The sequence below is a fragment of the Aythya ferina genome (assembly GCF_964211825.1).
Source record: "Aythya ferina genome assembly, chromosome: 2".
Classification (NCBI taxonomy): Eukaryota; Metazoa; Chordata; class Aves; order Anseriformes; family Anatidae; genus Aythya; species Aythya ferina.
Window position 1 is genome coordinate 99,001,867 of NC_140297.1, and position 27,538 is coordinate 99,029,404.

At 42.3% G+C, this 27,538-nt stretch overlaps 1 protein-coding gene across 2 annotated transcripts in view; it reads left to right on the plus strand.

Annotated features, from left to right (window-relative positions):
- The first annotated feature begins 4,100 nt into the window (after positions 1-4,100).
- ZNF516 (zinc finger protein 516) overlaps positions 4,101-27,538 on the plus strand; it is a 105,112-nt gene continuing 81,674 nt past the window's right edge. For both annotated transcript variants that reach the window (XM_084508996.1, XM_084508997.1), the window contains exon 1: positions 4,101-4,231. The gene's annotated coding sequence lies outside the window, so the exon portion shown is untranslated. The remainder of the gene's footprint in view (positions 4,232-27,538) is intronic.

Below are 27,538 nucleotides of genomic sequence, written 5' to 3' on the forward strand. Positions count from 1 at the left end.
TCAGATATGCCCAAGTCTCTTATTGTGGTTATGTGCTAATAGATTCCTCAGATCCAGAAATACGTTCAGCTCTTCAAATGGAAAACTATTTTGCAGTCTGTTTGCTGGATCAGTGCATGACCAAATTAATGGGGCACAAGAGCTTGACCTTACTCCATGCAGACCAAATACATTAGGGCGCAAATCTTTGTTCGAGCATGGTACATTCCCACAGGACAAACTTCAGGATTGGCCTCACACTGTGCAGCAGACAAATTTTTGCAGTGCGCATGAGAGAAGTTGATGCATTTTATCAAAGAGAGTATGCATATTATTGATCAAAACCATTTTGTTTTAGGGGGAAATTTGTGCCACCCACAGAAACTCTGAAAACACATGAGTGGTAGAAGGGCCGATTTTAACTGGAATCAGAAATTTGACTTTCTAGTTAAAAAACATCTCTGGGAGCGTTTCTGTGCACTGTTCTGCAGATGTACATGGGTATTAGTGGCATCTGTGCCCTCTAGTTTGCAAGTTCTACACATGCTCTCTGTATTTTCAAATGTACTAAGAAAAAGCCTGTTTTAGAGCACAGAAGATTAGTGCAAGATTATTTGTTGTCAGACTTTTTTTTTTTTTTTAACCCAAGTAGACTTTGAAAGCAAAATCTCTGGTTTAGATTAAAATAAAATATATTGCTTTATTGGCAGAACTGGAGAACTAACTAAAGCTAAGGGCTGCGTTTAGAAGGGATGGTTGAGAGAGAAATATGAAGGGCGACACCAAGAAAAATGCTAGTCTGAGTCCTGAGATGGAGGGGCAGAATCCTTAAAAAAATCCCAAGAGCCTCAAGCCATCCTGGATTTGCATTATTTCCATACATCCTCTACATTTCAGATAGGTTTGTGGCAACAAAAAATACTTGCCAGCACAAAAGCTCTGAGCAAGCACCCAGTGAAAACTAAAACTGACTCCTCTAGTTACATTTCACTGAAAATATCTGTGTATGTGACACGCACACACACACATATAAAATGTAATTCAAACTTGGCTTGTTTGCCTGCCTTGAAGTATTTATACATGCTTTCAACTTTGCTTTTAGAGACACGGCCTTTATTCCTCGCTATTCTATTATGGTGTTTCTCAGGAACCTTTCTTATCTAAACTTCCACCAATCATTCCTAAGGCTAAGTTATGCAGACAAGTCATTGCACAGATTTTCATCAAAATGCCATTTTCCTTAACTTGAGAAAGCCGAGTCCCAAACGCTGAACAAATAATTTATTAGGCTATAGCAAAAGTAAATAAATGCTTTCCTGCTCCAAGTATTTCATTAGCCAGAATTATTATACATACGAGTCTATAAATAGCAAAATGCGTATTGAGCCATTAATATCACTGACATTCTCATACAAAATACTGTAATTTAAAGAATTTGAAACAGGAGGACATCTCCTGGAAGATTTCTGGCAAAGATAAAGTGGGTAAACAATGTCTGCAAACAGATTAATCACCCGGGGTAATGGCATGTTAATAACGGTTCGAAAATTAAGGATGTCTCCTCCACCTGAAATGTCTAATGCCATCGAGGATGTCAGGCCAAAGACATTCTGCGCGTCTTCTCAGCATATGAATTCTTACCCCCCTGTTCCAGGTTTGCTTTCAAAACTCAGAAGTGCTGGGATCAGCAGAAGAAATGTGAGAAAATCTCCTATTTAAAATTACATGGACAGAGGAACTCTGCTAGTGGCTTTCCGTGAAATTAATATACCGCTTGATTGTTTTTAAAGTCTCTGCATCTTCTGAATTTTTAATTGCCTTTCCATTAAAGTGGAATGCCCCTCACTTGGTGGGCTTCAGATGGGCTCTCCCGTCCCTTCGCCCCTGTAGCCCCACTATTCTTTTAATGGGAGCAAGGGGTGCAAGACTGAGCTGTATGGAAGCAAATATGGAAAATATTAAGCATTTTCAGGACTCCGTCAAGCAATACAGCAAGCACAGTGTTGAGTGTGCTCACAATTTACTGTCTAACAAAGAGAACCTACACAGACTATGAAAGAAAAGGGGTAGGTCATGAAAATCGCATTTCTATGTAGAGGAGTTTGGAAGTCTCATGCACCTTTCATTGCTCTAACTTGTCAATTTTCACCATATGGAAATTATTAGCCTAATACTGTAGTTCTAAATACTGCCCAGGAATGCTGATTTATAATGGATTTTTTACTCTTTGTGTAAAGAAATGCTGAACTACTATATAAACTGTGATTAGGGGATCCGCGCTCTCGTGTTGTATGCATGTGCCCAGGGTGAATTCTTGAAGCTCACAGCGGTGACTTCTGCTTTGGTCTCCACGTGGGTGCATCCAGAATGAGCAAACACAGTTGTCCCAAAGGTTTGGGGCAGCCGAGGCCAGAATTTGGCCTGGATTGCAAAAGTGTGTAGGAAAGATGCTGATGTATACATAAGGAACAAAATCCAGGCGATCCAGATATATTATTTACCATTGTGGCATTAAAAACACTGCCTTAAGGTAATGAAGGTGCTTTGGAAGAATAAGCAAAGGGCATTTTTTTGGGGGTGCCCTCTCTGTATTTTGACTAGCTGCTACTCATGTCCAGTAATTTTTATTTTTTTTTCTGTGAATTAGAAGTAAACGTGATTGTCCCAAATACATCCCACTCAGGCATTCATGCTGAAAGCAGCAACAATTGTCAATGACCTTTAACACGCCTGCTATTCAAATTAGTGCAGATCATTAATCACACATAGCTTACATTTTATGATTCGTGTATCCTTCATTACCAACTTTCCCTCTCGCTTGCTTCCCCCCTCCACCCTCTCCCCTTTTCTTTATTCCGAGGGCTCTGGCAAGCCGTGCTGCAAACGGCCGAGCTCGGAGCCCCCCCTTTCCCTCCTCCCGGTCTTGTTTTGCTGTTTCTTGGTGTTCTTTCTTTCTTTTTTATTTATTTATTTATTTATTTATTTATTTTTTGCAAGCGGTGCCGGAGCAGCTCGCGTCCCGGAGCGCAAGACGGAGCCCGGAGGGAGGCCGGGAGGGGAGCGGGGGTCCGGCACTAGGGGTGTGTGGGGGGGATAAAGTGGGGAGCCTCCTCCAATGTGCTCCGTGTCAATTCGACGTCATCGCACGTTACGAGACAAAGAAAGGAAAAAAAAAAAAAAAGAGGAAAAAAAGAGAAAAAAAAAATAAGGGAAAAGAAAATGAATAAAAAGGGAGAAAAAAAGGGAAAAAAAAAAAAGGAAAAAAAAAAAAAAAAAAGCCTCCCCACCCTTGATGTCTAGGAGCAAGCTTTAGCAGATTAAATTCGGGTTTTCCAGCCGTAGACTAAACATATTCTGGTCGCCTATGGCACACATATTTGGCGTGATTAAGGCGAGCTTCGCAAATACACAGGGAAATAGGGCTTGAACTTTTTTTTTTTTTTTTTTTTTTTTTTTTTCAGGCGCAGGACCGGGTTTACGTGTGGCGGTGGTGGTGTTGTGCTGTTTGTTGTTTGGTTTTTTTTTTTTTTTTGGGGGGGGGAGCCATATGGCAGATTGATTCGGTCGGAGGGCTTTCAACTTCCCCAGCGCGGCCGCTGAACGGTATCAAGGCTTTGATGTCTCTCGGCTGAGGACTTTTTGGCGTTGTGATGGGTCCGTAAATGTTTCAGCAGCGCCATTCGCTCCCCACTACCCCCCCCACCCCCCCCGAAAAAAAAATAATAAAAAGAATGAAAAAGAAATAAAAAGAAAAAAGAAGAAAAAGAGAAAGGAAGAGAGAAAAGAAATAATAAAAAGGAAGAAAAAAAAAGAAAAGTGGAAAAAGAAAAAATAAAAAAGGGGAAAAAAAGGAAAAAATGAAAAAAAAATGAAAAAAATGAAAAAGAAGGGGAAAAAAAGGAGGAAAAAGGGGGGGAAAGGGGGAAAAGCAAAGTTTCTCTTGGAAATGCATCTGGGGCAGCCCCGCACCTTGCCGGGCGGAGGGAGGGCCGTGGGAAGCGGGGCAGCGGCAGCCCCCCCCCGGCGCCCCCCTCTCCCCCCCGGCACGGGCGCGGGCGGTGCGCGGGGGCGGTCCGCGGGCGCGGGGCGCGGCGGGGGCCGGCGGGGGCCGGCGGGGGCCGGGGGCCGCCCCCGTGGAGGCGCTCGGCGGATCATGTGCAGCTCCTCGCCGCCGCCGCTCGCATGCGGCGCTCGGCTTCACCTTCAGGGCGGCGGGGGGGCTTCCCCGCGGAGGAAAGCGGCCGAGGAAGAGGTGAGGGAGGGGACCCGGGGGTGGGGGGCAGCGCCCTTGGGGGAAAAGTTCGCCCTCCCCCCCCCCCCCCGCTAGCACGCATGGGATTGGGGTGTCCGTCCCCCCCCCATCCCTGCTTGCAGTCCCTCGGGTCCAAAATGGGAACTTTTGGGGTGTCGGGGACCGGTGTGGCCGCTGGGGGGGGCAGGGGGCTCCGGGGGGGCTTTGCACGCTCGGGAGGGGGGCGCTGAGCGCCGTGTTAGCCCGTTAAGAGACAAAGAGCAAATTGCCTTCCTTGAAAGTAAAACGCTGCAGCTAATGAAGGTGGGTGATGGGGCTCCGAGCCCGAGGAGCCGCTTAAATTATTGAGTGTTTTCTTCGCCTTTCTTACTCTTATTATTATTATTTTCCCGATGGTGTCGGCTCGGCGTGCGCGTAAAAACGCCTCGTATTGCGCCCTTGTTCCCGAGTTGCTCGCAGTTGCTGGCAGATAAGTGAGTGCTCCCCATTAAAGAAGTGCACAGTTTATCAAAGGAAGTTGGGGGTGGGTGGGGAGAGAAAACAATTCTTCTCGCATAGACAGCGAGAAGGGCTCGAAGGACGGTGTCCCCGGAGCAATCCTTTCCAGGAGAAGGGAGAAAACAGCCCGGGTGGGGTGGGGGGAGTTGGATGTGGATGGCAAAAAAAAGAAAAGAAAAAAAAAAAGGGTGTGGGGGGGTGGCTGGAGAGGCAAGAAGAATAGAAATAATGCAGTTCCAGACATTTTGTGCTATAAAAGCTTTCCTCCTCCTCCTCCTCGTCCTCCCTCCCCCCGCTCCTATCTTCGGTGCTCATTAGCATCCGGCGGAGTTGCGAGCCTAATGCGAATTAAGCACCCGGGCAAGTTTAGGGAAAGTTTTCTATGGGTAAACTTTGTTCCGGGCGACCAAGGTGGGGGATTAAAGCGGGCGGGTACGTGTGCGGAGGCTTGTGGGGAATGACAGCCAGCCGAACCGTGTTTTTTTTTTTTTTTTTTTTTTTTTTTTTTTTTTTAATTATTATTATTATTCTATTTTTTGCTCGAAAAAGCAGCAAACCCCCGCAATTAACTGCCGTAGCCGAGCCGTGTCCTCGAAGCTGAGGAAGTGCCGGGTCGGAGCCGGCACCGTTTATTTCTCAGGAGCCTTTAATAAAGCTGCCGGCAGCAGGCAGGGATCTTCGGGGCAATGCGCATTGTGCGTCCCGAGCCCGGTCCCCGCGTTGCGGCTATGGGCGCTCGACGTGCGAATGTAAAATTTGCTCGGGCTACTTTGGAAAACATTAATTCTGCTCTTTATTTAATCCAGATGCACGGCTCCCCTCCCCTCCCTCCCCCCCCCCCCCTTTTGCTGCCTTATTGTTGGTTTACGTTTTCTGAAAAGGCGACTGGTGTAACCTGTGGAATTTGAAATGCAAATAAAAGCCTGTGGGAGTTGAGGCAGAACAAATCAGCATTTATAAAGTGAAAAAGATTTAATGTCTTTGAAAGCACTGCGAGATTTTTTTTTATTTTTTTATTTTTTTTACAAGAACCGAATCGTGACGTCAGGTCGTTTGGGAAAGATTTTTTTTATTATTATTATTTTTTAATGTCTGAAACCCGGGTATGCGGAGTGCTTACAGGAAAAACAGATTACAAGATTAACATCTGTTAACATGATCGTTTATCTCCAGCCAAAAATAGGTCAGGCCTTTCTTAAGGAAACGCGATTGCCGGCCGCATGATTAAATAATGAAATTAGGCTGATGAGTTCATAAATTAACGCGGGTCGGCAGCATCTATAACCTGACCTGTGACAAAAACATGCAATTCGAGGGGGGTGGGGGGGGGCGAGGGGGAGCAGCGTAAGGTCAAAGTCCCTTTTTGGGGAGAGACTCGACTCTTTCCTCCTCCTCCTCCTCCTCCTCTTCCTCCCCGCCCCGGACTGCCTCCCCCCCCGGGGAGCCCAAGTTCCCTCGGCGGGGAGGGGCGCTGGGGGTGTCACGGCCGGGGGGGCGGAGGCAGCCCGGAGAGGGGGGGACAAGGAAAGGGGGGGGGACACCGCCCGGTCCCCGCCCGCCCGCGGTCCCCACCCCGCCGGGGCGGCTCCCGAGAGCCCCGAGCCCGCCCCCTGCCCCGCCCGGTCCCGCTGGGGGGGATTTGGGGGCAGGATTTTGGGGGGGGGGGGTCCGGGCGTGGCGAGGTGCGGCGCTGCCTTCAGCCCCCGGCGCATCCTCCGCCCCGGCCTCGTTATTTGCATCCAGGCTCCCTGCAAACGGGGGTGGTGCTTGGTGCTTTTTTATTTTATATATATATGTGTGTGTGTGTGTATGTGTATATATATATATATATATATTACATTATTTGTTTTGGGGAAGAGAACGCAGAAGTACCCCAGCCGACCCCCCCCGCACCCCCCGGGCCCGTAGCGAAGGTCCCCCCGCGCGTTGGCGCTGTGCCACTGGCTGTATTTCACGCTCGCTGCACTAAATGAGTTAGCAGCGAGAGGGTTTTTCATTAACTCGGCTTGGCAACCACCCTTTGGTTGCCCCCCTCCCCCCCCCAAAAAAAAAAAAAAGCAGAGTTTTAGGTGCAGGTGTGTGCATGCATGCGGGGATGTGGGTGCTGCACTGAGACAGGTGTGTGAACGCGTATGTGTGTGGGGTTGGGGATCACAGCTGTGCCCCCCCCGTGTAGCCCCCCAAGACCCTCAGGCTTGCTGTTGCTGGGGGATAGCATGTCAGGAATAACTGTATTGCAAGAGGTCTTGGGTGTTTTTGGGGAAAAGCAGCATTTGGAGCAAGGTTTTCATCAAGGTGGGGAGTATTTGGGGAGTTTTGCTCATCCAATGAGCTGGCATGAAAGAGCAGTGAGTGCTGCCACTTTGTTTTCCACCAATGCATCCTTTGGCTCTGTCTTTACAAACCCAATGTTGGCTGTCCCCTCCCTGTACACCTGGACCTGCCAAGGATGATCACTGGGATTTTAGGGAGCTTTCTGCCCCATGAAGCTGGCGGCCAAAGTTGTGTGGGAGCACCTGTGGCATGAGGAGCCCTATGGTTGGGTTGTTCAAGGGGGCGTCTTCAGTCTCACAGGATAAAACCTCTGTAGCCATTGTGAATGAGCTCCATGTCGCCAAGTGATTTCGTGGAGGGCTGGTTGGATTTGTGACAGGCATCGCGCATGCCCTTACCAGTGCCTGGTGTAAAATACTGCTCAGATCTCTCTGATAATTCTTGTCTGGGCCTCATTGTCAAGCCTCCAGTACCTTTAAAGCCCAGTGACATAGGAGGGGTACCTAGTTAGTATTGTGTGGCCTGCGTGAACAATAGGGCATTATTTACCACCACCACCCCCCAAGGCCCCCAAACTGTTAGTTGAATATGTAGGGATAATACAAAAGGAGGGGGGGAAAAAAAAAAAGGAAATATTATATTAAGCAGCAGTGGGAATAACATTGTTTTAAAGCAAGGAATGATGTAACAGGTTATCCAAAACATGCTTAAAGAAGGGAGTGGTGTTTGTGAACATGGCTCCTATCTAGGCACAGCATGACCTCCTCAATTGCTGGCCGCGACTAAAACAATATGCATCCAGAGCTGCATGCAGTCCCTCCGTAAATATGTACAGCTATTTCTCTGCACATCACAGAAAAGAAAACAGTTTACATCACCAAGATGAAAGCTACCTATTGTTACTTGCCAGTGACCTCAGTAACAGTGTTGCTGGCTGGGATGGAGCGAGGAGGTGACATTTAACTTTTGGAGTTTAAAGTTTTCCTGTGACAGTGACTAATGTCTTTGCTTTAAAAATTAGGCTCATTGTATGTTTTTATAGTTGGTCATAGTATCGTGTTGTCACTGAGATTTAATAATGCCAATTATCAACACGAAAGTACCCATCGGAGAGGTGAAAAGGGTTGTGCTGTCCTCTGAACCTCTGCCTGTCCAACTGCCCTTCTAAGTGCAGTCACCCTTCATTTTAGCACACAAAGATGTTTAAGACTTAATGTTTTACATGTCTGCTTAGGAAGCAGGGACGTTTTCTTCAACTGACTGAAAATATGAATACGCTTTAAAATGCACCTTGATGTGGGTGCTTGTGTAGCTGATGCCACAGGGGACAGCCTGGAACAGCGTAGCTGTATGAATGATATAGTCATGAACTTCTGCAAACTTTGGGTGGTCTACTTATTTGGGTCTGTTTTTAAGGGTTTTATGTGCAGGTGACTTCAAGAGCTACCTGTTGTTACCTGTGATATTGCCTGGTGGGTTTTACATTGAGATCCTATCTAGCGAAAGGCAGATTCTATATTTAGCGTGGTCCAAATCCAGTCAAATTAGTAACAACTTTGAAAGACTTCACTTCTGAAAATGCTTAAATTCACATTTAGCCAAGTACTTCTGTGACTTCTTTTGGAGTACATACTGTCTGCAGAAAGAGCAAACGTGTAAGATTTGTGAGACCGGTGACAAAGTCTGCGCATGAATACTCAAACTGGAAAGCTGGGTTTGACTGTCTTGTTTCTTAAAGTCATCAAAATAGAAAGCTGAAATACAAAGTGATTGCATTTTACAGGAAGTAACTTGTCTGAGCTCGCTAAATTTACAAGTAAAATGTGCCGGTTTAAATTTTTGAGACACAAGTATGACTTTGTAGATACACACCTTTTAAGCCTGAATGGGCACTGGATTTCTGCTCAGAAAGAGAAGTTGAGGAAATGGACTGCTGTTTTTCCTGATTATGTGGTGTTCCTCTGTTGGGTAAGAGCGTGTACAACCTTCCCATAAATTGACTTGCTGCTTGTGGGCGCAGTGCTGTCCCCTAATGAGCATGCTTGCCACTCCCTTTGACTACTGGGAGTTGCATGAGGGTTTCTCAGGGTGGAATTACAGTTTCTGTGTTTCAATAGCAGAGCCTGAAATCCTTAAGAATATTGATGCTTAATCAACTAAAACTTACTGTGGTGTTCTTTTTTTCTTATTACTCTTTTTCTCTGTAGCCATAAACTTCATCTGGATAATTAATCACAGCATTGCAAAAAAAAAGCAGCCAAAAAAAAAAGTCACATTTATTTGATTAGATATTTGCAACATAAATATTTGAACCTTGGAGCAACATTGCTTTTTTGAAAGCAGACATCTTACATGCTGCGAATGTTTATACGTTTCAGTGCTAGGATAAAGCTGTTACGACTCAGTCACTTAAGGCAAAATTCTGATTTTCAGTTACCCACTGTAACTGCACAGTAACTCTGGGGGGGCATCATCTGCACAGTGCTTTGGAGTTAGGACGTAACGAATAGCAGCTTTCTTCTTTGTAACTTGTACATGAGAAGTAAGTGAGACTTCCTTTCCTTTTCCAGCAGAAGCGATTCTAGTAAATATTATGGTAGGGAGCCTGCGTTAAAACATGCTAGTGGGTTATGGTCCAGGTAGTTACCATTGCCATAGCTTTCATTAGGATGATGACTTCATTGCAAATGTTTACTTTCATTACCCAACTGTTAGTCAGCAAATATTCTGTCTCTTGATCTGCTGAACCTGCTTTGCTATTCGAAGCCGTTGAGCTTTGTGTTGTGTGTGTTTTCTTTTTTTTTTTTTTTTTTTTTGATGCAATGATTGCTCAACGTTGATTATTCATTTTTTGATGTTGTTTACATCTTGGTTATCTGTAGAGCCGCATCAATGCTGTTACATGTTTCATGTTAGCAGTTTCTCTTTGCATTCCAGAAACTGTATTACGGCAACACTTCTTATGCAAACAGACTCAGGGAATTAAGCATATGTTCCAAGATTAAATTAGTGCATGGATGGACAGTGCTTGTATCCCTTCAGTTGCAGCCAAACTATTTATTGCCTAATAAGTTCTAGCAGGTATTTTATAGCAGTAGCACTTGGCTGCTGTGAGATAATACGTTTGTTTACTGCTCCTGAGTCGTGTGCTAATGTTGTGAATAGCATGTGGTGCAGGGGCACTGGGAAGGTGGCTATTTATGCGATAAGGAAGTCATATGTTCAGGTTTGTTAATGAAGACGGTGCGCTGAGCTGCTGCAAACCTTACGGTATGGAAGCAGAGGCTTTTACTGGGGATTCACAGTTGCTTACATTTGGATGACTATTAAAATTCCCTTTTGCTAATTGTTCATTGAAATGATTGATTTTGGAAAGGAGTTAAATTCGTATCAGCAGGATATTGTGTAGCATAATACTTGTTCCACAAAATCCATGTTTCATTATAGGCAGTGGCAGAAGCCATAGGCCAGGCATTGCTGTTGCACAACCGTCGTAAAGCCAAGGTAACTTTAGTAGAGTTGGGCTGAATTTACAGGGCTGTATGTGGGGATGAATTTAGCACACAGCACTTAGCTCCTAATTAAAGCTTATAGCATTACATCAGTAATCAGGGCACTCTTAGAATCTCTAAGAAATTACTTTTTTCTTTGTCTGCTCTTCTCCATTTTCTTGCTTACTGTCTTGCCATCCATCGTTGGGAGCTTGCCTCCCCATGCTATGGCTGTCATATTTACGTCTCGGAGGAAATGTGTTCCAGCAGTCTACTCCAAATTGCAAAGCAGGATAATTTTGTGGCTCCCCAAATCTTTAAGGACAGTTTCTAAAATGATCTAGCTTTTAATCTTCTTTTCAAAGTAAAATAGAAACTACAAAGCACATGTAATTACAATTGGTGGCTATTTTTAGCATCCTGACATGTTTAGTTTATACTGAAATGATAAAAACAAATACTCAGCACCCGAGGTAGGCAGACAATTTTCAAACCCAACAGCATCCGCTTCATCTACACTGTATGTTATTTCATACATGTTCGCTTTTTTTTGTCTTTTTTTTTTTGTTGTTGTTTGTTTGTTTGTTTTGTTCGATTTGTTTGTTTTTGGTTGGTTGGGAGTCTAACAAAACTGTGTATCTCAGTACATTACAGAGGGGTGCAGAGAAAATGAGAGCTCTGTACATCAGGTAGTTCCGGTTTGGAGTGTTTTGCTGAAAATCAGATCATATGTCGGTGAGTTTTAATGTATTCCAAACACACACATGCTTTTCTTTTCAAGCAGGTAGAATAAAGGAAGAACAGTGAGTTGGCTTGCTGCTATTTTTATGCTGTGCGGAAATGCTCGTGTTGGTTTGTTGCAGTGATAAAGCTGCCTCAGTAGTATTTTTTTTTATTTTTTATTTTTTTTAAGTTTTTACCAAGATGGTGATCAGTTAAGTGGCATTCATTTTCAGGAAATAGACTGGTAGAAACAGAGGTGCTCACAAGTGCTTTAGTCATAACTGTAGTCTAGTTTTAAAATAATGTTTATTCATTAACAATAGGTTGGGGAAAGAAACTATTTTTTAAAATTTTTTTTAAAGGACAGTGTGTGTTCAGTCACCATGTGGTAGTATTTAACCCATATTGTGTGAACTGGCAACAAGTCGCATTTATGCTCTGACTTGTTTTAGCATTTAGACTGTTCTTTTTCTCAGATCCAGTACAATAAATGATGCATTTAAAGTTGTGCAATGTAATGTCTTTTGCTATTTTGCCTCGTTATAATGATACCAGGTTCATGAGTAAGCGCTTTTTTTTTTCCTCCTGAAATAACTTCTTAAGAAATAGTTGAGCTCTGAATGTTGAAATGATTTGCGGGAAGTGTTACGAACAATAGCCCGTGGCATGACATGCTGTAAAGAATTGCGGGGCGAAGTGTTACTCTGCTGGCTGAAACTAGAGCTGCTCCTTTGATAGCTGAGGATGTGCTTGGAAAGACTTTTTTTTTTTTTTTTTTTTTTTTCCTCCTTCCCTCCCCCTCCGCACAGTCTCACAGAAGTTGCTTATTTGCCAGTTTTAGTAGGTACACTCTGTCTTCTCTTGCAGTAGACTGTGAGGCATCCACATTGGTGTGCTGGTACCAGTATTGGCAGCCACAAGTATGATAAAACCATGAATCAGGCAGCTGAAGGATTGACTTAAACCGTGCAATTAGGGAAATGAGGTCATTTATTTTCCCTTTGGATTTCAAGCCCCTAGTGGTTGTCTTTTCAAACTTTCTTTCTCTGTGCATTCATAGGTATGGACATTTCTGGGGCTTCAGGAGCTGGGGCTCTACTGGGAAGCACCGAGATATGCAGTTAGCCACACTTGGTGTGTTGTGTGAGAACTTCCAAAACTCATTGGTGCTCCTTGATGAGATACCAGTTGCTCGCCATCTGTCTCCTAAACCCACTTCTTTTAACCTTGGAATACAAAAATATTTCAACGGGGTTATTCCCTTGTTTGTGCAAAGTGTTTATAATAGTACCAAAAAACTGCTAAGCTTCTTCCAGTTTCAATGTGGTGTTTGAATACCAATTTATAACAATTAGAAATGTCTAACGTTGTAATTTACAGAAGTTGAAGGGAGCATTAAACACTACCCTTCCAACATTAAATGTAGCTTTTCTTCCAGTATGTAGCTGCTTGCATGAAACCAAGGGTCTGTCTTCCAGATTGTTGTGCTATCACATTGACGTATCCTTGAGTAAACTACCAGTCTTGTAAACTATCACGTCAGCTCCTTTGCGACATCCTGTGTATAACTGTACCTTTAGTTGATTAACACAATACTTTCTTGATACTGTTTTAAACAACTCTGTGAAAGCTTATTTTAAGAGCATTTTAGAGAAGTATTTTCATCAATGCTGAGAAATGCTGCAAGAAATCTATAAATACATACTTCAATTAGGCTTGCTCTGTTTGTCTTTTTCTTCCTTTTTCCCCAGCTGAATTTTACCTCTGTAATGAATGCTGTGATCTTCAATGCATAATTTATATTGACATTAATAATGATACTTGGAGAATCTTCTAATGTCGGTTTGAGAAAACATTACAGTTTATGTTGTTAACCCTCATCCCATTAAATCTGAACTGATTTTAGTAGAAAGAGCAATGGCTATTGATGATAGGAGGAAATAATTCACTTCTTCTCCTTGTAGCAAGCATATTAGAGAGTTTGTGTTATCGTGAGTGGTACATACCAGGTGTCAAGTGACATGCCAGGCACACAGCTTTGCTTCTGAATGACTCCTTCCAATTAGAAAGTAATGGCTTTAAAGGGATAAAGCTGGTAATCGGAGTCTCTCAGTGCTCCAATGCTGGTACGTGTGCAAATGTTGTTCTTTATCTACTTTTTTTCACGATTTAAAAAAGTTTTGGTAACCTTGGGTAAATTTAGAGGGGAAAATACTATGTGGAAATTGTGGGATTAATGGTTTAGCAGTTGGGATTAAAAATAGTCTTAGCAAATTACCCTGTTGTTACTGAAGCCAGAATCTGTTAATGGGGTTACAAGCAGATTGGTTTATCAGTCATTTATTTTCTAAGTTGATTAGGGATTATAGGTTGCCATGTATTTCTATCACAAAAGTAAGCAGTGCAAAAGGCTAGGATTTCTAATGTTTCATTTCAGTTTCACATGCTTAAAAGTCAGGTGTCTGGAGCTCGAAAGTGTCTTCTGGAGTGTGTTGCCCAGGTTTTGGTGTTCTGAAGTGGGTTTCCAAGGCGCCTGGGTGTTGTAAAGTGGTGGCTTGGCTTCTTTAGGGTCTGAAAAACAAAGCTAAGACACTAAGGCAGTTGGTGAAGCTTGCAGGCTACTAAGAGCTAGACTTGAAAAAACAGTAAATTTAATAAATGAATTGTTTGTTTTTATGTTTCTTGCTGCTTCAATGAAGAACCTACAGCACTTTATAAGACATGACAATATATGTGATGTAGGAAGATGAGGTGTGATCGTGGGATAGTTAAGTTGTGGACACCCTGTAGTGATCACTAGCCTTCCCCTTTTTGAACAGATGTAAAGTTAAGATTAGTCCCTCTTTGGAGTTATGCAAAAGCTGCCTGGACATGGTCCTGGGAAACCTGCTCTGGTCTTGCTTGAGCAGGGAGCTGGACCAGATGGTGTCCAGAGATCCCTGCCAGCCTCACCCATTCTGAGATGGCACAGAGGCCTCTCATAGCATGGGAGCTGCAGTGTGCAATAGATTGATGACTTTTTTTCTGTCCTATTCTAACTTGCAAACAAACAGCTTTCATGTGTAACAAGATGTTCTAGCTGCCACCTGTATGTTGCAGGTCACATGTTCATCTCTGAGCTAAACAGAGAATTGCAAACCAGAGCATTCCCTCAGAAATTACCTAAAAAATAAGTGCTGTGATGGAGTCCTTTAGATATTAATCTTATCAGTGCTATGTAGCTTGGGAGGTTCTGTGGCCTTCACACCCTCTGCTATAGTGTCCTGATGTTAAGTTTGAGATAACCTAGTGACATTTATTAGCTTTTCAATACTTACTGAGTGAAATGCAGTCAAATGACATATGAAGAAGACTTCTATATCTTTATACCTAGATCTCGGGCACTGGAGAAGATTGGTGGCGAGGCTTGCCAAGGCTTGCATCTCTGTCCTGAAGAGAAAGGCAGATGGTTATTCTCTTAATATGGCTCTTTTGGGTCTGTGTGAGAGTTTTGTGCTCACAGAGGGTGGGAGATTGGAGAGAAAGCATGGTGGACATGGTCAAGGATAAGGAGTCCAGGGCAATGGCAGGGTCAAGAAGTTTGTCAGAAGTTTGCTTCAAGGCCTCTGTCTTCCAGGTCCTTGTGCAGACCAGCATTGTTTACTCTGCAGAATGTAGGGACTTCCATCATTCCTGCTGGTAGGGTTGGAAACATGGCCATCCGGGCTGGTATTTCCTCTACACCAGGAAGAAAACATGACTCAGGAGAGACTCTGCCCTTTGTCCTACCCATGGAGGACACACTCTGTCTTAAACACTTTTCAGCATTTAAGAAAAAAGGACATGGTGATCAGAAGTGCAAGTCTGACAGCAAAGATGCTAGACATGAAACAGATTGATGTTGTTCTTACAAAACCATTTCAGTCTGCTTTGTTGAGTATACTTTATGCTTTGGAGAAGAGAACAGTAGGGCTGAGATCCCACTTTGTCATTCTAATATCCAAACTGAAGTTTTCGGTTTTAATTTTCTCAGTAATCTGTTTTAAAAAATAAGATACCTACGTAGGCATAGGGGTATGTGAATGTAAAAAAAATGTATGAGAAGTAATTTTGCAGAGTAATAAAAATGCTCTTTACACAGTCACCCCTGCTTTCCTTGTGTGACATGGGAGTCTGATGGGTTTTAACTGGTAAAACTTAGTTTTCTCATGGAGTCTTACTGCCACTCAGAGAACTTTGCTGAGTAATTGATTCACGAAGTTACTTCTTGTGGGATTCTACCCACAAGGTTATACCTTGCATTTGGGACAGCAGAGCTGTGTGAGGATTAGCTGGTTGACTTGTAAAGATCTCTCAGCCATTTTACAACTGGCATCAGTGTTGGTCTCTGTAGAGAAACTGGAGGTGGTACGGGCAGCATCTGCTCTAAGAGCCTAAGGAAAACAGAAAACCGGGCTGTGAGGAGCTGAACACAACCTTGAAGGAAAAGGGGTATACAACAAGAATGTACAGAAATAAGGGGGGTGGGGAGGGGAGAAAAGGCAGAGGGGAGGGTGTTTCAGGAGGATCCATGGATGTCCAGGAAGACCGGAATGGTGGAGAACCACTCTCTTCCATGCCTTGGGACACTTGGTTTCTGTAGATGAGTTTCGGTATTATTTGTTTCCTCAGAAATCTCCATATCAGGAATCTGGATTTATTTGTGTTACAGTAGTAAAAGTATCGCTGACCCTTGGTGATGTTTTTCCTTTGTAAGCAGAGAGGATAAGGTGACGACTGGAGCTCCTCCAGTCCAGAATCACTGGATATCACTGCCTGGGATGACTTAAAATGGTCTGACTGAAATCTTCTTTATTTCCCTTGGCACTGGCCTGCCTGGTTGCCTCCACCATCCCACAGCAGCATGGGAAGGACGCAGGGCATGTGAAGAGCTGTGTCTGGTGTTTGTGCAGTGCCTAGCACTGGGTGGTCCTGCTCTGTCGCCAGGGGTCCTGGGAAGAATTACAGTGCAAATAATTGTAGGGGGGTGAGGAGAGGAGATCTTAAGCAGAAGAGGAGGTGGTTGGCCAAGCATGTGTGCCTGCCTATGCGAGAAGTAGCTGGAGTTTTCTTTTGCACAGCTACTTTAAGGGACTTAGGACTTGGTTCCCATTGCACTGCTCGCCTCCTGCCTCTCTGTTGCCCAGATCTGCTTTGCTCTGTGATCCCCGTCTCCTGGCTGTTGTGTACTTCTGAACTTGATCTGGTGCCGACATTTAGAACCAGAACATGGCAGGGACTTGGGATGAGTAGGTGGACATGGCACGCTGAGCATGTGAGGTTTTTGGGGGAGGAATATGAAGCGGAGCAGGTTTGCGTTCAGGATGAGGACAGGAGCAATCCGAGTGTTGCAAGGGGACCACGAGAAGAATGGGGCTATGCTGGGAACGTGGGGTGTTGGCTGGGAGGGTGGCAGGCAGGCTGCTGACAGGCACCCAAGCCTAATCGATATTTGGCGCTGGCAGCAAACTTCCTAAAGAGAAGAAATCAAGAAATTCCTGAGAACGAAGAGAATTTGTTGGAACTAGCTAGGTTTGTGAAAGATGCATGCCAGCAAAATCAGCCATTAAAAAGATATATATGTATTGAAGTCTGTTGTTCATACCTCGTCTTTTTTGTGAATACTCATGAATCTGATGAAAGTGCACATTTTCTAGACATGTCCTTTACTGCTATGACTTTAACTCTGATTACTTTTACAGAGAATGTGCTGGATATAATGTTTCCGATCTGTTAGAAAGGATTAATAACCTAATGTTTTGAGCATTTTAAAGGGGTTAAAATGAAGACACACAGCGGTTTCTTCTTCCAAGCTTCTCTAGTTTTGATAGTTCTTCTTGCTAACAGTCATCCTATAAATCAAACCACAGCATGATGATCAGGTAAAGGTGTGTGGAAACATGCCAGGCATATCTGACACAAACTCAGTGGTTTAGGCTTACAAAAGATGATGATTTATCAGGGCATTATAATTATAACTATTGTCATGTGGTGGCACCCAGTAGCAGTGATTATCTGTTTCTGTTGTTCCCTGGATGTGTACAAACACACAGTAAGAATCAGTCCCTGGACTCGATTGTATCTTATTTGTGTACATGTGGTTGTATGGATCCATTAACGGGTCATTAAAATTCTTCAAAGCATATCTGCTGTCAAGTTAAATGCTAATAAATGTCAGTTAATTATCATAGCCCTCTTCACAATAATAAGTTATTAGAATTAAATTTACTGTGCGTTTTACTAGAGAAAGGGGAAGCCAACTTCAGCATTTGATCCCCAGCTGGCATTTGAATGCGTATCCACAATATGTGGCAATAATTTGCCAACAGTCTTTCTGGTAGTGATCGCTGCTGCCTGTGTGTTCATGCTCTGGAAACACTGTCTGCATTTTTTCTCTCCTCCAAAAACCTGGCTGGTGTCTGTGCAGGGACCATGGGCCACATCCAGTCCTTCCCAAAGCTTCCAGGAAAACTCTGCGGGTGCCCAGAAATGGAGGTAATGCCAGCATGCCTGGGTTGTCACAGAGATTAGGGAACAGGAAAAACAAAGGCGGTTCGTCTGTACGCTAGCCCGCTTTGTATCAGTGGGGTAGTAGTGACAAAATGACAGAGAAAAGTCCCATAAAATGAGAGCAACCAGGAAGGAGAAAGTTTAGCATGACACCTAGCATGGATATCTTCATATGGGTGCAGTGCTTGCCCGTGGGGTAAGGTATCGTTTATGCAGTTTTCCCCTCAGTGCAAAGATGCTCTGCTTTCTCAAACTGCAGTGTCAACACTTTGGTTTTGGTCATGCAGCTTATTAGTAAGGGCTGTATGGCACAGTGAATATGCACAGATACAAAGCTCACATTTATGTGTTTTCTGAGCAGTGCAGTGCAGCTGGGAGTAAAGTGGTGCCGTATCTCATGGACATGTAAATGGCTTTATAGTTTCTTGGGTATGCTGGTTAGAAAATGATACAAATCCCTTCGCTTTAGGAACTTGTATCATTTTGGCCCCTGGAGACTAACATTTTGAATTTCACTGGGATTTCCTCCCCTAGCTTCAGCCACATTAATTTAAACTTATGTCAGCATACGTGAAACCAAAGGTTGATATTCAGTGTGCTAAATATGCGCTGTGACATAGAAAGTGTAGCAGGATGGAAGGAAAATCAGCTAACAGAGAAATGCTAATGGAGTATCTCCCGTGCCTCTGTGCTTTACTTCAACCCTTGTTCTCCCTGAGTCATGTTTAGTCCTAGCACAGGTAGGTACAGCCTACACCGACTCCCTCTGGGTCACAGAACAGGGTCGTTTGTCTCGTTTTCTGACTGCTTTTCTCTGTAACCCAACCTGCCGTGTAGGCTGGTGATGAATTCATTGCTTTTGTGTAGTCTCATACGCTCCTGTGTGTGTGCACACAGATACACACATGCACTGCTACAAAATAAAATCTTCAAAGCCCTCACTGAATAATCTTTCCTGACATCACTGAGCGCTTATTACTCATCTGAGGAGTCTCCCTGACCTCAGAGACACTTTCTCATGAATAAGAGTTTACCAGTGTTAGCAATGGTTTCCCAGTCTGGCCCCACTGACTGGTGTTATTACTCATTCTAAGCGTGGCATTTCTTTTGGAGACAAAACCAGGTGCTGGTGGTACCAGGTAATGATTTGAAAAATGTGCAATTGTTGTTTTCACTTCTGTTATTGATGCTGGCAACCTATTTTAAACCAGGCAAACATAGTACCTATAGCCCCGTAGGTAAAAATGCCTCCTTGGTAGCGCAGCATCATGTAGAACACTTCATCTTTGTGACAGCACATTGTGATGCGTTTTTATCCCCCTGCCTCCTGTTCATCCTGGTGGACTCGATTCACTATGGTGAATTGCCATCACTACCCACTGAAGTGGAGATTTCGGGGGTGCAAGTCTGGCTAAGTTGGTGCTCTGCATGTATGGGACATGCACATGTGAGTCCCGTGAATGTCTTTGTTTAAACTACAGGTCCATTGTTAGGGGAAAAGTGGCACATGGCTTGGTAAGTAAGGGGAAAATGAAGGCAATGTTATTGTTATGACATCTTTAGGCTGATACAGAGGTTCTGTTTTCTTTACTTCCTCAAATATGCTAAAAGATGCCTTCTAAGTATTGTTTAAGAAAATACACTTTCTTGACAGAATCACAGTGGGTGATACATTTAATGGCAAAGGCAAGAATGCAACTTAATTAATGGTGACTTAAGAATCCAGCAGTTTTTCAGTATTTCTGCTTTTCTTATCTTCGTTAAAGAGCAAAAGATCCCCTCTCCCTCCCCTCCCTTCTGGTTTTGCGGAAGTAGGTTGTTACTAATCCTCTATACTTCTGAGGTTATACATTAGCAAGGACCGTATTATTAACCCTTGCATGTTCATTGTTTGGAATATAGGCATATACTGTGCTTACACACATGGAAAAAAAGGTCACAAGATTTATTTTGAAGCTATAAAGGTGAATGTGTGGTGCTGGCAATAACCAGAATGTACCCTAAGGCATCCTTACATTGCCAGTTGGGATTTGAGCTTTTATACAAGTAAATTTTATTGTCTAGGTTAAAAGCCAAATTCATTGAACCAAATTAATCTCTGGTTCATTTCCAGTGTTGGCAGAGTTTAACCAGGGACAAATGTAGCTGTTTGGTTAAACATTAAAGGATGTTATTGATTTGATATTTTAAACTAATATTAGAGTAAGCTCAAAATTTAAATATGTTTTGAATTTTTTTCTGTGGGGTTGCTGTGCTGCCAATATTAAAATGGATTTACTTTTTTTTTTTCTTTTTTTAATCAACATACTTGCCAAGAGTACAAAGCTTGTAATTTAACACCCGTCCTTGATCTGCCAAGCTGATCCATCTAGGCAGATGCTAGTGGCCACTTGGAAACATATTGAACTGGTGGCAAAGAGTTGCTCGTGTGGGTCAGTCTGTACAACTGGGGGGTTAGTTTCAGAGGCAATTAATGACTCACTGTTGCCCAATTTTAGAGCTCAAATAATTGCTCCATTTAATTATGAGGAGGAACTCTGCCTTTCTTTGAAATGTTTATAACAAGGATAAAAACACAGGTATTGTACCTTACATTTCAGGGGAAACAATTTGGCTGTTAACTGCATGGAGATGCTACGTTTGCATATCAACATAACCCAGCCATTAGTTTACAGATTCAGAATCCTCCTGGAAATGCCACAAGTCCACAGTGCCCCGGGTGCTATGCTTAGCAGTTGAAGCTCAGATGTACTTTCCAGATCTATGAAGTGTCTGAACTTTTGCAGCTCCCCGCTGGCTGTGTTTTTCCAGGGCACTGGAAAGAGCACGCTTGGTGCTCTTCCCCAAGTCAGCTGTAATTTATGCTTGGTCAGAAGAGTCTCAGGCAGCCCAAACGATAGCATTGCAATTATCCTCAGAAACACTGTCAGCTTCAAAACGGCAGCTGCCGGAGCGGTTTATGCAAGTTAAAGGCGTGGTTATGTCCATGATGCTGGTCGGGGCTCAGGTCTGGGCTGGGGACCTGCGGGCTGGGAATGTGCTCCTGCAACAGCTGTGGAGTTGGGAAACCGAGTCACAGGCAGGAGTGGGTTTTGTTGTCTCGTTTTCTAAAAGCAATGAGGAGAAAGTGGGGAAAAAAGATTCAGGAAAGCTAAAATGTTGACATGAGTAAATGAGACAAGCAATGATTTAAATGACTTCCCTGCTAACCACCTAGGTAAGATTTTTCCCCTTCTTCCTTGTGTCCCATCGTGGCAGCACAAGGCGTTGAGCAGGGAAAGCACATCTCTGTCAAGTCACCCCATTCCCCTCCCTGAGCTCTTGTGCTGCAACCCCTATACGGATGTCTTTTGGCCAAAAATTCCCCTCTGGTATCATTTTAGGAAGCATGTTTTGACAGTGTCGGCTTGCATATGCTCTTAGAGGGAGTCACTGCAGGTGTCACTGCAGATAAGGCTCTTTTCTGGTGTGCAGTTGGAAGACTCGAAGACAAAGAAATCAGGGAGAATTACTTTTTTAAGAAGAGCAACTACTCTTCTTGCTGAAAACAGCATATAAATGTTAGGAAATGATGTATCAATGTTGGCTTTACCTCTGGGGAGTCTATTTGTTTTAATGACATGTTTGTTTTAGATGGTTCCAGGTGAAGGAAAATGTATTTGCTAATACAAAAGGTTTTGCTTAATCCGAAATGGTGGTTTAACATCTGCAAAGAAGTGCTCAGTGCAGTGTCAGGTACACTCGTTTTACCCAAACCTTGCTACTTTTTCATTGATGGGGGGCTTTACTTAGCTCAGTGGTCTGAGTAGGAATGTGCAAATGCTAAGCTCATAGGCAAGGCTGATATACTCACTAGATCACTTTAGAGACACATGAACAGGAAATATTCCTCATTATGTAAAAGGAGAAAATGTTCTGGGACTGAAAGTAAAGTTCAAACACCAAAGTCATCTTCAGAGAATAATAAAAAATACACCCTCTTGCCCAGTCAAAAGTAGAAGTGTGTGGTTTTTGTTTGTCTGTTTGTATTTTTTCTAACCACTATGGTGTATGCGCTTGGGCATAGAAATGATGCCTTACCATGGCTGTTGGTGGACAGATGACCTTCCCAGAGGTCCTGGGCTGGGTTGGTTCTTCAGCCTGTTCTAGTCGTCCTTTCAGGAAAGAGATTGTATGAAATAGCTGAATCTATATTAAGAGATTTTTGTTTGTTTTTTCCTAATCTATCCACATTGTTTCTTTTGTGGTTTTGACACTCATGCCTGTGAAGACTGTATCTGCTGAGAGATTTTGTTAACACACGAGGTGTCCTATGTAATTTCGCAAGGGGGAGGAGGAAAGGATTTGGCTGGGATGTAGCAATTAGCAAGTATGCTCAAGTGTGGTAAGGCCAAGTTGATGCAATTACCAGGGTACAGTACTGTGCTTGTTACTCTTCCTCTGGTTACTGACACTGGGACTGTGGTGGCATTGGCCGATGAGACATCCCGTAGTGTAGCAGGGCATCTATGTGTATGAGCCAGCTCATACAGTTCATTATCTTACCGATTCAATAATTTGGAGCCGTATTACAGCATAACAAAAGGAGTTTGCCTACCTCTTCAGATTAGCAAGATCTGTCTTTTAAGACAGGATTAAAATGTAATTACTCTGTATTTATATAACAATTGCTTGGATTGGTGTATACTAGGTAGTTTATATAAACTTTCCTTTAAGATTGTTTCTTGTTACTTCATTTCTAAAAGCTATTAGTTGGCTGAGAAATTGGTGGGTGTTTTTTAATATAAATTGAATATAGGAGTGTGGCTTTTTTTTTTTTTTTTTCTACTCTGTGTATAGGATTATTTTACTCTGTGCAGTGGTGGAACCTAGAAGGCATTTGAAGTGACTCAAAATTAGTTTATTTTGGTTCAGGCTGTTCTTAAACTGTGTCTATGGCTTGAATGCCTCATACTATGAGGATTTCTTACCCATCCGTGCAAGCCAGTGGGTCAAGCTCCTTGGGCAACCAAATCCCATGTAAGAGAACCACTGTCCCTCGCTGTGTTGTGTCTTTGTCACAGCATCTCACAGCGGGGGGCAGATTAGGGAGTGGTGATAATATGACCTTCATGCCATACCTCCTAGGAAGGAGGAGAAGGCAGGGGTATGGTGTTGAAGTGGTGGCTCACCTCTGCTGGATGTGTTCAGGCGGTTTTGTTTGAGTTGAGAGCTTTGAAGTCTTCTGATGGAAACACTTCCTCCTCGCCCCCTGTCTTCACTGTCAGGTGGCTGGATTTTTCTACCTACACTTTACCAGAAGTGTAGGTTTAGCTGCCATGCTTTACAAGAAGAAAATGTTTCCTGTTGAAAACAGAAGTTATGTACAGAAACATGTTTGATTTCTCAATTCTGAGTCTCTGTTCTCTATCAGAAAAAAAGTTGGGGTTTTTGGTTGTGTGTTGTTTGTTTTTTTTTTTTTTCTTGTTCCACTCATTTAGTTTTACAGAAAAAGATTCAAATTACATTATTCAAGACCATGTAAAACATTTGAAATAATTTTCTTGGCAAGCAGAGAGAATCTTAGTGAGTTGGGAGGTGGCAAAGGAAGAGGAGCTAAAAAGTAATGGTGCAGTGAAATCAGACCTCAACATTTTTTCTGCCAAAACCCAGACGGCAATTTCATTTCAACTGTAGAATGACATGATAGTTGCCCCCATTGCAACATCTGAATAACTGTGAGGAAACACCTGAGTATCTCTTGTTTGCTGACTGTGTCTTGTTGACTTCATGGAGTGACACATGCTTGTTCTTCAGTTCAGGCCTAAATGCCCACAGCTGCCCTTGCTTTCCTTCATCAGCAGGTGGTTATTTGTATGGATTACAAGGGAAGTGGTAACAGCTTTGTGTTTCTTGGTGTTCTCATTCTGCCTCCTAGGAAGCTTCAAGGAAATACGTATAGCTGTCAGGAATGTAAAAGACACAGAGTCTTCTTCTTGAAGAAGAGATACTTGGATAGCTGATGAAATTGCAGCCTTTGGGTGCTGTGGAGAAATGAATTGAAGTCATTATGACATTATGGCAGAGAGTGCCTGATCTGCCAAACTGTCAGTTTTTGATGGACACGGTATCTAGTGACATGATGTTGCACGAATGCCAGCCGGTTTCTCGTTCTGTCAGCATGGTGGTGATGCTGCCAAGGGATTGTTACTCACTCAAACTATTGCAAATGCAAAACGCTGCCGATCAATACTATAGATGGACAATTTGTGTTTGGTGATTATCAAACCTCTATTGGTCTTTCAGTTGTGTGTGTGTGTTACATGGGGAAACAAGTGGTTGAAAGGACCGAAGTATTGGTAGCAGGTAATATTTGTAAATTAAACCATAAGCATTCTCAGCACTTTGTAACTTCCAAGATTACAAATAGTTTCCTGACAGCTTTCCAGCGTCAGTTTCATTTGTGAGAGAACTCACTGATACCCTAAAATTGAGGGGAAGAGAAATCAATAAAAGTATTGGAAAGTGTTGATTTTTATATATTTGGTGTGTTGTGTGTTTGTTTAACACTGCACTTAGTGAGCATCCCAAAGAAATGATTTTACAACACTGCTGTGACTAAATGCCTCCCAAATGAGTCTGGAAGCAGGTTCTAAAAGTGGAGATGCAGCAAAAACAAAGGGAAAACTTGAAAGAGTGAACACTGACATTATGCAAGATAGCAGAAGAGAAATGTTTCAATAATGGTTACAAGCATTCATACAAAGGGAAAAAATAACACAAAACATTCCCACTTAATAGTATTGATTTTACATTTGAAAAATGAACTGCAGTTTATTGCTTCCAAGTCGTAGAGAATGCCATCCACAGATACAGGGAGAAGTATGATGGAGAGGTTTTTGCTATGTGCTTAGACAAAGTAATGCTGGGAGGATTAAAGGACTTCTCAGGTGAGGTCATCCTCTACTTAATGCTTTTTGGGAAAGCGCAGGCATCTTGTCGTGTTGGTTGAATATATTTTGAGCGTTAAGATTATTTTTGCCACTGTATCCGATGTGTTAGTGATTGTTTAAAAAGAAGATCAAAGCTCTGGTCTTCTGTTGGCATCCTTTTGTACAATTCTTTGAAAGGGAGTGTGCTTTTTATTTCACTGTGACAATTCCTTGTTTTTCATGTGTGTTGGTTTACCATTGCTAAAACAATGCTCAAATTACTTATTCAGACAAAAACTGTAAAATCTGGATGACCTAATTAAGGATGTCTAAATTGGCAGTCCTGTGTCCTGGTATTAAGGTATTCCCTTACTCAAAAGAGCTGAGTACTTAGAAATCCCATTGCAGTCAACGGGAATTGCAGTAATAAGCACTTTGAAAAGCAGGCTCTCCTTGTTAAGCACTTAAACATGACGGTTTATAGAGATACCTGAGACTTGAAAAGTGTTTGCCTAAATTAGTAACCTAGTTAATATCTCCAGAGCCAATTAACTGTTCAGAAAATATTTGCACATCATTTTGAAAACTTCAGCTTTAATGTTAAATAACTTTAAATACTGTTGTTTTTTTTGTTTGTTTTGTTTTTTTTTTGTTTGTTTGTTTGTTTAGAGCAGATGAATAGAATTTGATAAAGTATTTTAGTACTGCCTTCTGAAAGAAATCTTGAAGTATCACACTGAAATCTCTGATTTCAGTTTTTGTTAAATTTACTGTGACATGATTCTACTAACACTTAATATGTATGAGTAGCTTTGAAAATATGAGCAGCCCCACTGGACTTAATCAGATTATTTATGTGTGTGAAGCTACTCAGTTGCGTAAGTGTTTGCAGAATTGGGGCTTGTGTAAAGTTTCAGTTAATGACTTAAGTTTCTTTTTTGTTCAGTTGTCTAATAGCTTTTAAAAAATGTCTGAAAAGCCTGCATTTACAGCACAGCCCACTCTCTGCATTCCGTTTCAGAAAGGAAAATCATTTTAAGGTCAACTTTTGTTTCTGTAGAAGGGAAAAAAAGCAATGTGGAAATAGAAGAGATTTTGGCTTTTTGCATGTTTCGTCATTGTCACAATGGATTCATTCATAAACCTTTGCGAAGACGTGTTCTAATATTTTTTCTCTAATTGTAAAATGTAGGTGCAAGTTTTCCTGGAGAATAACAACACAAAAGCCTTAATTTAGAGTTGTAATTATGAAATGCTGACTTGACCATTCAGAGCCATTCAATGGTTTTATATGGAATGAGGAGATGGATGAGGCTTTCAGTAATGCAGGGCACTTCAGGACACTGTAATTTATGTGCATCAGATATTTGTATTCAGGGAGTATACAACAGAACATGTGGAAATGGTATGACTACATCTTTTAGAAAAGTATATTCATGAAATAGCAGTTTTAAAATAGATCCTGTAATACTGTGTTAGCGTGTGGACAAACCATGAGGTTCAGAACATCCTAGATTTTCTCAGACAATATAAAATGCTTTGTTGCTATTAAATTTTAAACACTGCATGTCCTTTAAAATAGACATTCTAGGTAATATTTGGAAGTTTAATGGTTTCAGGTGTTTTTTGGCTTGCTCTTCAGACAAAATGGGGCACTTTCAAGCAGCAGTTAAAGTGTGCTAAAACCTTCTACACTAAAAGATGGACAAAATGTTACTTCCTTCAAAAAGTCGCTCTGTAACACCCTTTCCCTCTCCTTTTTTCATTCCTTCTCTGTACAAGAGAGATTTTTTTTTCCCTTTCTAGGTGTGCATTCTTAAGTACTTTACGCTAAACTGGCTGATTACTCCTAATAAAAATAAAGTAAAATAAAAGGGCATTTGAGAAGATACATAAAAACACAGCTGGTATTTCCAAGGGAACCTCCAAAATTAGCTGCCTAACTCTCCTTGGCTACTTTGAAATTTTTAATTTACAGTTCTCATTTTTGTCTAATTGTTGTACACCTGAATACAAGTAAATACATGAAATATGCTGTGTTATAAAACTGACGATATCTCTTTCATGTCAAAGGGAGAAAGAAAAGCGAGTTTTCCTTAATAAAAAGGACCAGGCTGAGGTGAGACTTTATTTTACCAATATTTTATGGTGAACCTGCATAATAATAATTTGTGGAGTTACAGTTATGCTTAAGTAAAAATATCAGGCTGGGTCACAGAAGATGTAGAAGAAAGAAATGTCTTCATGTGGCTGGATGCAAGAATGAGCTGACCTCTCAAAGACATTTGATCTAGGGAACTCACTGTACTGAGATGTTATCAGAGTTAACATTACGTCTCAGACTAAGTAATGAAGAGGTTACGACATATGCCTTATGGCATAAAAGAACTACTAAGAGCACGAAGTTAGAAAGACAACTTTTCAAGCAAGGATGCTGTAGCCTGCTTCTGTATTACTTTGCATCTCTACAGTTGGGGGCATCATCTCGTGTGGCTGTTCTTATGTTGTTGTGATGATGCTAAATTTTTACAAAAAGTTTTTTTTTTTTTCTTTTTTTTCTGTGAATCATTGCTATAGAGGTTCAAATTTTGACAAACTATCCTCATGATGGTGCATGCTCTGTTAATCTTAGTGACAGATACGAACAATGTATGCCATAAAATGGCTCTGTATTCCAATGAAACAAATAAACAAACAAAAAAACACACCAGCATAGCAGTTAAGTTCTAGATCAGCCAAAGTAAAGCCACAGAGTGCTTGCAATTTTTCTGGCTCCACTAGTTTAGATGAATGGTGAACTGGCAGCACTTGCCCTTGATTACTGTCTGTCTTAGAAATGCTTTGTATATGAGAGTCAGTTCGTATTAGAAATAAACACTGTA